Below are 8,186 nucleotides of genomic sequence, written 5' to 3'. Positions count from 1 at the left end.
CCATTCATGCGAGTAAATTAAATGTAGCTTGAATAAATTAACTGTCTTGAATATTTATAGAATTGCTTGTTCTAAATCAAACCATTTTGTAAGTAAATTATCTTTGTGGCGAGTGTGAGCTTAATAGTTGTAAGTAAATTGCTTGCCAAAATACTAGATCTATAGATGGCATGCTGAATTTAGGATGTGGGTACTCCTGTATATACCTGCACCCTCTTATATAATGGATGATTGTGCACATGTAAATTTACACATAATTATGTAGTTTTATTACAACATTTCGAACGTTCTACATTACAGTATTATTGTTGCTTAAGTGTTGTCGACGGTATATTTGACTGTACATATATATCGGTGTTTATAGACCTTTACTTCATGTTTAAAACCCTACTTCAAGGATTGAAAGAGCTGTGTACAAAATAGTCTGTTATTCAAGAAAATATTTTTCCTAGAAAAAGCTGGAATTTTAGGCGGTAGTCAGTGTCGAAGGGCCTACCAAACTCTTGCATTATAATTCCGTAGTAATCAAATTTAGTTTTGAATTTGTGGCTTTTGTTTCTTTCAATGTAATTTTTCTTTCAATGTAATTTTTCGAAAGTTATATGGAACTAAATTAAATAGTTACTCCCTAACTCTTTGTGCGTTTGTGGCTTTTGTTATATTCAATGCAAATTTTCGCAAGTGCTTTTGAACGAAATTAGTTTTGCTCCTTAAATTTACCTAGAGTTGGTAGCTTTTGTTTCATTCAATCTAAACTTTCGAAAGTAAATTTGAACGAAATTAGTGTTACTCCTGAAACTGTCTTTTGAGTTGGTTCTTTCTATTTCATTAAAACCAAAGTTTTCGAAATTGCTTTTGAATGAAATAAGTTTTATTCCTTTCTCAATGTGTTTAAATTATTTCAACTTTTAATTTGACATGTTCTGCCTGAACAGGATTTCAGTTAACAAATTGTACTGGAAGACTTGAGAAAATACTTAAAGATTAATAAAAATTTTGAACGTACACATTCAATGTCTATTGATAGTACATTAAATTCCTGAGTTACGACAACATTGCCATCTATGGATTAGTTGATGTAGATTGTGGAGTCGAAAGAGAATTTCACTGTAAATCTGTATTGAAGTTGGATTAAGAAGATTTGTAGGGGCTTCGCTGCCTAGGGGATTCGAGGATTTAGTTCCTGCATACTAAACTGAAATGGCGTGGTCTGGCCTCGGTTATATAAGTACTGATGGTCCTGAGGAATGGACGTCCTTGTTGAGAAGAGATATCTGGGTGTTGAATTTGGTTATTGTCTAGCTGAAAGTTAATTCTCTTGGATTTTAAAATTGTAAGTGGCTGTTGTGGAACACAGGAATTTGATTTTTCTAAGTAAAATTACTTCCTAGAATTCTATCTTCTATTATAAAGAGAATATAGTTTCTGAACACTAAAGATTAAAAATATGCATTGACCATTTAGTGGGCACGTAGCACATACGAATACTTTCAAAATGTTTAAAACGTAATGTACTCTACTAATGAGCTAAACCAGGCCAGTTTCCGCCAATAGGAGCACGCATTGCCTGGAATCTTTAAGAATTAGTGATGGTGTTTTGCGCATGCGCGGGAAACAGGGGAAGTGTGCTGAACGTTGTTAGTGTCAAAATCTGAAAACTGTTATACTCTGCCAGCCTATGCCGGTATTGATAATATAAGTCCTGAATAAAAAAATTGGTTAAAAAAAAGTTGTAGATAGGGATATAATAATGACTGGTGTTATAGGATATACAGTAGGCGAGATTGTTCTGCAAATGTTAAAATTTCTGCTCTGACTGAGACGCTTCACTAGCCTTGGCTGCGTTAAGCAGTCCTGAATGAGAATTCATGCTAGTTCCAGACTGTGTACTGCCTGTAGTAAAAGGAAAAGTTTCCTTTGTTGCCCCAAAATTTTGCAAATATACATTTAATTACCGGCGTTTATAATACTTTGAATCTGCTACAGAGTATAGCCTAGTGATAAGCTAATTAAACTAAAATGATAGATCCATAAATCCATTGCCCATTCAGTTAGGTCATACATTTACTTCTACAAATTATGCTATAGGCCAGGAGGAAAAGTATGCTAAAAATTTTAATTAGTTAACTAGTGGGAACTTGCAACTTTTATAAATGAAACTGACTAGATTAAATTTTAATTAAGGCACGGTGAAGAATAGAGGTCTGAAGCGAATGACTTGTATGGTTTAGGTTGCGTAGAAAGGTAAATTTAATGTTGGCATGTAGGATCTTTATAGTCGATTTAAGTTGAGGTAGGGTTTTTACCCAAAGGGATATGGGAGATTAGGTAATTTGTTCTAGTACAGACACCTTACCTTAACAGGTGAGACTTGGTCACCCCTTGTGAGGAGGACCTCTGGCATGTCTGGTTGGTTGGAGTGAAGAGACTGTCTTTCTACAGTCTACCCTGAGCCTTTCAAAGTGTGGGAGACTCCTTGTGGGATTTCCCACTGGTTATCGATCTAGTAACCCCTTGGCAACAAGCATATTCTCTCTTCCTTTACGAAGGTCTGAGAAGGAGACTTTAAGATCAGTCTTACACAGGATGGGTGGACAGAGGGTGAGGCACTGGTTAGGGTCTCAAATGAGCTTGGCATTCAAACAGGTTCATACCAAGTCTCTTCTATCGAAAAATTGTTCTATGAAAGTGTAGTTTACATTTACTGCAGGTTAGCATAAATATTTTGAAATTGATGTCGGGGTATCCTGGTGGTATTTCTAGTTCATTTTCAGTGTAAAGTCATGATTATAACTAGTCCCCTTATTTTTTCTTAGCTTCCAAAAAAGTTTCTACTTTACAAAGGTTGCTAACTCAAATGGGTGGCCCTTGATTACGGCTATGAGATGTTGGTTGGAGGTGACGTATAGAAGATGGTCAATCTTGATTTCCTCATGGATATGAGGAGCATTTGTTACCCCACCTGTACCTGTCAAGTTAAACTAACATAATGCATTTTGAATGATTAACTGTCATTAACTTTTTGTGTTTAGATACCCCTTGAGGAGAGTTTAATTTTTTCTTTTCCTTCTTTAAACAGCATGTCTAGTGAGGCCAGTGCTGGATACCCAATCAGAAGATGGGAGACTACCTGACTTTTCTATAAGAGGTCTAGAGTAATGGTGCCAAACCCAAGGACCAGTTATGGAAGGAGGATGATCTCTATGCTGACCAACCTTACCTCATCCACTGGGCCCCTGTATCAATTAGTTCCTCTTATGAAACTCTCCAGAGCCAGCTTAAGCCAGGTAGATGGATAGTGGAACCTCTTCTTATCAGACATTCCTAAAATAGTGTTAATTAGCTGTCATTCGAGTTGTATATGCTTAGCATAGATGATTACTAGTCACAATGGCCTATGATGTAACATATGGTGGATCTGATGTTCCAGATGCTGAGATCCTAGATAACATCAACACTGAGAATGCCCAGACTGCCACTGAGGAGATTCAGGATTAGATATCTTATTTTGGGAAGTGTTACTGTAGGTAGAAAAGCAGTCCATGGATGGAGTAATGCTTCTCTACTAGAGGACCATGACTGGATCCTTGGGTCAATACATAGGAGTAAACCTGATACGAGGCCACAAGCAGTTCTACAGTCCTAGCCTTGATGGTTTCATTCATGACCACATCCTTCAGCAGGGCGAGGTTGGCTGCTACCCTTTCTCTTGAAGTTGGAAGCTGCCCTGCAGATCATCATTGAGGCTGTACTCAATCTTGTCAAGACTGAAAAATCTATATGCAGACAACTGGGTTACCAGTCTTGGTCTCGGACTAACCTGAGGTCCAGTTTGGTTGCAGATGTTCAGGGACTACGAAGACCTAAATGAAAAGTTAACTTCGCTCACCACTCCATAGAAACTGGGCTAAAAAGCTGTTCCGATGGGAAATAGAGGCAGGATCCTAAACATGGGGCGAAAGCAGAGTAGTTTTGTCAATGCATCTTGGTTGTTTACTGTCCTTTAGTTGGATGCTGAGGTTGCGCTATTGAAGTCTAATATTTCTGCATGATAAGCAGCAGTAGGTAAATCTTCGTAGTCTTGATGTTAACAAGGGATGTAATGAAAAGCTGGGTGGTAGTGAGGTGACTTTCCAATCTCCTACAAAACTGTTCCAACGAGTTTTACATAGAGCTCTTTAGTACCATCTGGAATTTCATTTAAGTCTGACTGCTGTAAGACTATAAAGCCTTGAAGCTCATGCCTCCTAAAACCTTCCAGCTTGAAGTCTCTAATGTTGCAAGAAATTAGGACTGGGCACCAAAATTGGCCCTCCCTCATCGCAGGAAGGCAATGGTAGTGTCAAAGAGGGAACTGAAACTTATCGTGCCACCAAAGAACCAGAGATATGACTGTTATATGCCTGTCTGTGTCCCTAGCAAGTGTGCATTTTAATGTTCTTTGATACTTTTGAAATATGAACAAAAACTGATTTTTTATGTATTGTTTATTCCTCAATACAGCAATTTTTGTTTATTTGAAAATTTTGGTATTTGTGTAATTGCTGCCGTACAGTCTTTTTGAAGTTTTTTGTCATGTAGCCTACTTATTTTGATGTAATGTTTGTGATTGTGGTTCTTAAGTTATTTGTTTTCTGTATTTGATGTATTGATCTTCTGTACGGATTTTTCTTTCTTTTAATGTACTTTATATCTTGTGGCGAGTTCCTTATCAGTGTGTTGATTTTCTGTCTTTGTGATCTGGCATTAGTCTTTTTGCTGTACTAATGAATTTTATGTCTTGACAATCATTTATTTGATAGGTATTATGATCGGTAATAAAGTATTTAGCAACCTAGAGAACTCGACCAAGGCTAAATTATGAATTATTTTTTAGTTACGAAGTGTTTCGTAAATAATAAATATAAATTATATTTTATATCTTTGAAATATTACAGCACTAAAATTTGTTTTTAGTATAATTTCCTCTTCCTGAACAATAAGAATAGAGGCTTTTGAGCATAAACCAAATTTTCAAGTAGTGAGTAGTTGGGTACTAGGAGCTTCAAAAGTAAAATTCCAATTTTTTTTTTTACCGGCAAGGAGTCGGTGTCTTGAAATATACTCGCCATGACCGGCTGTGTTGTTGGTTCAACTTTGCAAAGTTCAAGTGCCCTTTGAAAAAAGTTAGTAACTTTTTAAAACTACAGATATTACTTTTCCTATAGATTATGATATTCAGAGGTTTAAAGACTCCTCATAAATGGCGGAGTTAATGGGCAGTGACAATGCCCTCGTAGGAAAATGCCCTTATATAGAAGACCATATATCCATATGATCAGCACCAAAGCCCCCTTCCATACAAGCTAGGACTGGGGAGTGCCAGGCAATGGCTGCCCATGAGTAGAAGAGTGAACCTGTAGGTTCTCCCAAAATCACCAGCATTATATAAAAAGGATGGTGATGTTTCAGACATAACCCAATTGCCCGTTAGAGGGTTTTTAACTCTAATTATTATAAGATATGCTATGAACGCATGGCTTATTTCTTTTTCCTGGGGAGGGGAAGCCGGTTTATTATTCAACTAGTGGGTACGAAGTCAGCTTAACCTTGGAATGTGTGAAATTCTATGTTGTACCTATGAATCTAAACCATATTTTTAAATACGTGAATTAAAGCACTCATAATTTTGACTTCGTTAGAAATTGGATTCCTTCAGTAATTTCTCTCTCTCTCTCTCTCTCTCTCTCTCTCTCTCTCTCTCTCTCTCTCTCTCTCTCTCTCTCTCTCTCTCTGTCGTGTGACCTAGTGGTATTATGACTATCCATGGATGGGCACTATCCTACTGTGGAACATCATCTGCACTACTTAAGACAGTGTGTTTCGCTACGAGCGCTAGCCCCATTTGGCCTTGATTGTTGTTAATAAGTTGGGTTATTAACTGTTTTTCACTGGGAATTGTTCGATTTCTCTAACATATTAACTCTTATGGCAGAAGGTACATGGATGTGCCACATTTGCTAGTTTTCTGCCTTTATTTAAATTATATAATTGCTTAGTTCAAACTTGTTATTTACTAACTATGTATTTTCTTGTTAGTAATTTTCCTTTAAACTTTCATAATACAGTTGCCTGATAAAAAGCTCGTAGATATATAGAACAAAATGTGTGGTAGATGTCGTTCTTAGGAAGAAAATGGGTGGTAGGATTGACCAGCAGAAAATGTGTGGTAGATATCAGAATAAGCAGAAAATTAGTGGTAGATATCAGAATAAGCTGAAAATGAATGGTAGATATCAGAATTCAGCAGAAAACTGGTAGATATCGGAATACAGCAGAAAACTGGTAGATGTCAGAATACAGCAGAGATGTCAGAATATAGCAGTGTTAGATATCAGAATACAGCAGAAAAGTGCTAAATATCCGAATATAGCAGAAATGGTAGATATCAGAATACAGCAGAAGAGTGGTAGATATAAGAAAATGGGTGGTCGATATTAGACTATATTATCACAAGCTAAGTATAACTTAGTTGGATAAGAAAGATGCCATAAACCCTAAAGCTCAAACAGGTAAAAATACCCTTGTGAAGAAAAACTAGGAAAAATCTACAAGATAATAAGCAATCGATAAGATATTTTAAGAAACATTAAATTAGATTTGTTCATATTTAAGCTTGAAGGATAAATAACTGTACAGTATGCTTGAGTCTACCCTCAAGCAAGAGAACTAATAAAAGACAGAGGGAGGCCATGGTACAGAGGCTATGGCGCTATCCAAGACTAGAGAACAATGGATCGATTTTGGAGGCAGAAGATGGGTGGTATGTCATACGAAAGCAGAATATGGGTGGTATATGTCAGAGTAACAGAAAATGGGTTGTGGATGTCATACTATAGTAGAAAATGGGTGGTAGATGTCAGACTAACGGAATATGAGTGGTAGATGTCAGCCTAACAGAAAATTGGTTGTGAATGTCATGCTATAGCAGAAAATGGGTGATAGATGTCAGACTAACAGAATATGGGTGGTAGAAGTCAGCCTAACAGAAAGTGGGTTGTGAATGTCATACTATAGCAGAAAATGGGTGGTAGATGTCAGACTAACAGAATATGGGTGGTAGATGTCAGCCTAACAGAAAATGGGTTGTGAATGTCATACTATAGCAGAAAATGGATGGTAGATGTCAGACTAACAGAATATGGGTGGTAGATGTCAGCCTAACAGAAAATGGGTTGTGGATATCATACTATAGCAGAAAATGGGTGGTAGATGTCAGCCTAACAGAAAGTGGGTGGTAGATGTCAGCCTAACAGAAAATGGGTGGTAGATGTCAGCCTAACAGAAAATGGGTGGTAGATGTCAGACTAACAGAAAATGGGTGGAAGATGTCATACTATAGCAGAAAATGGGTGGTAGATGTCAGCCTAACAGAAAATGGGTGGTTGATGTCAGCCTAACAGAAAATGGGTGGTGGATGTCACTATAGCAGTAAATGGGTGGTAGATGTCAGCCTAACAGAAAATGGGTGGTAGATGTCAGCCTAACAGAAAATGGGTTGTGAATGTCATACTATAGCAGAAAATGGGTGATAGATATCGGACTATAGCAAAAAATAATTTGGTACATATACTATAGTAGCACACAGCTACTACATTTGTATGTATGTTGAATGTACTCTTTAAAGAAGTTAACTTTTATTTTCAGAAAATATCCTAGAAATAATTTGGTACATATACTATAGTAGCACACATTTGTATGTTGAGTGTGCTCTTTAAAGAAGTTGATTTTTATTTAAATAAAATATCCTAGCTATTTGCCAATCCTGCTTACAATGAACACCTCTATTTTACAGAACAATGGTGCCGGGTCTTCAGAAAACACTGAATTTAAGGCTAGAGGGAATCCAAGGAGCTTTGGACAACAGACCGGAAAGGTAAGGTGACTATCAATTAGTTATTCTTCAGCTCTTGGTGCACTATCTGCCATCACACCTTGACGAAAACAAAACTTGTATGTAGCAGAAGGGAAATTAATTTTGAATTATCTATAAAGCTTAGTGTTCACCTCTGGGAGTATCTTGAGCGAAAGTTTTGTCAATGACTATCCAGATCAGAAGCATATATTTATAATATCAAAGAAAGCGCAGAGATGTTAGGGGGTGGGGCGTGATTGGGCAATAGGGCAATCTTTAATGCCCTGGAGCT

At 37.1% G+C, this 8,186-nt stretch overlaps 1 long non-coding RNA gene across 1 annotated transcript in view; it reads left to right on the top strand.

Annotated features, from left to right (window-relative positions):
- Positions 1–4,939, top strand: part of LOC137621094 (uncharacterized) — a 5,869-nt gene extending 930 nt beyond the window's left edge. Inside the window, exons 2-3 of the long non-coding RNA XR_011040116.1 lie at positions 3,080–3,287; positions 3,431–4,939. This is a non-coding gene — a long non-coding RNA (uncharacterized lncRNA). The remainder of the gene's footprint in view (positions 1–3,079; positions 3,288–3,430) is intronic.
- Positions 4,940–8,186: the final 3,247 nt, after the last annotated feature.

Source organism: Palaemon carinicauda, chromosome 27 (assembly GCF_036898095.1).
Source record: "Palaemon carinicauda isolate YSFRI2023 chromosome 27, ASM3689809v2, whole genome shotgun sequence".
NCBI classification, from domain to species: Eukaryota; Metazoa; Arthropoda; class Malacostraca; order Decapoda; family Palaemonidae; genus Palaemon; species Palaemon carinicauda.
This window is presented reverse-complemented; position numbering and strand designations above follow the sequence as displayed.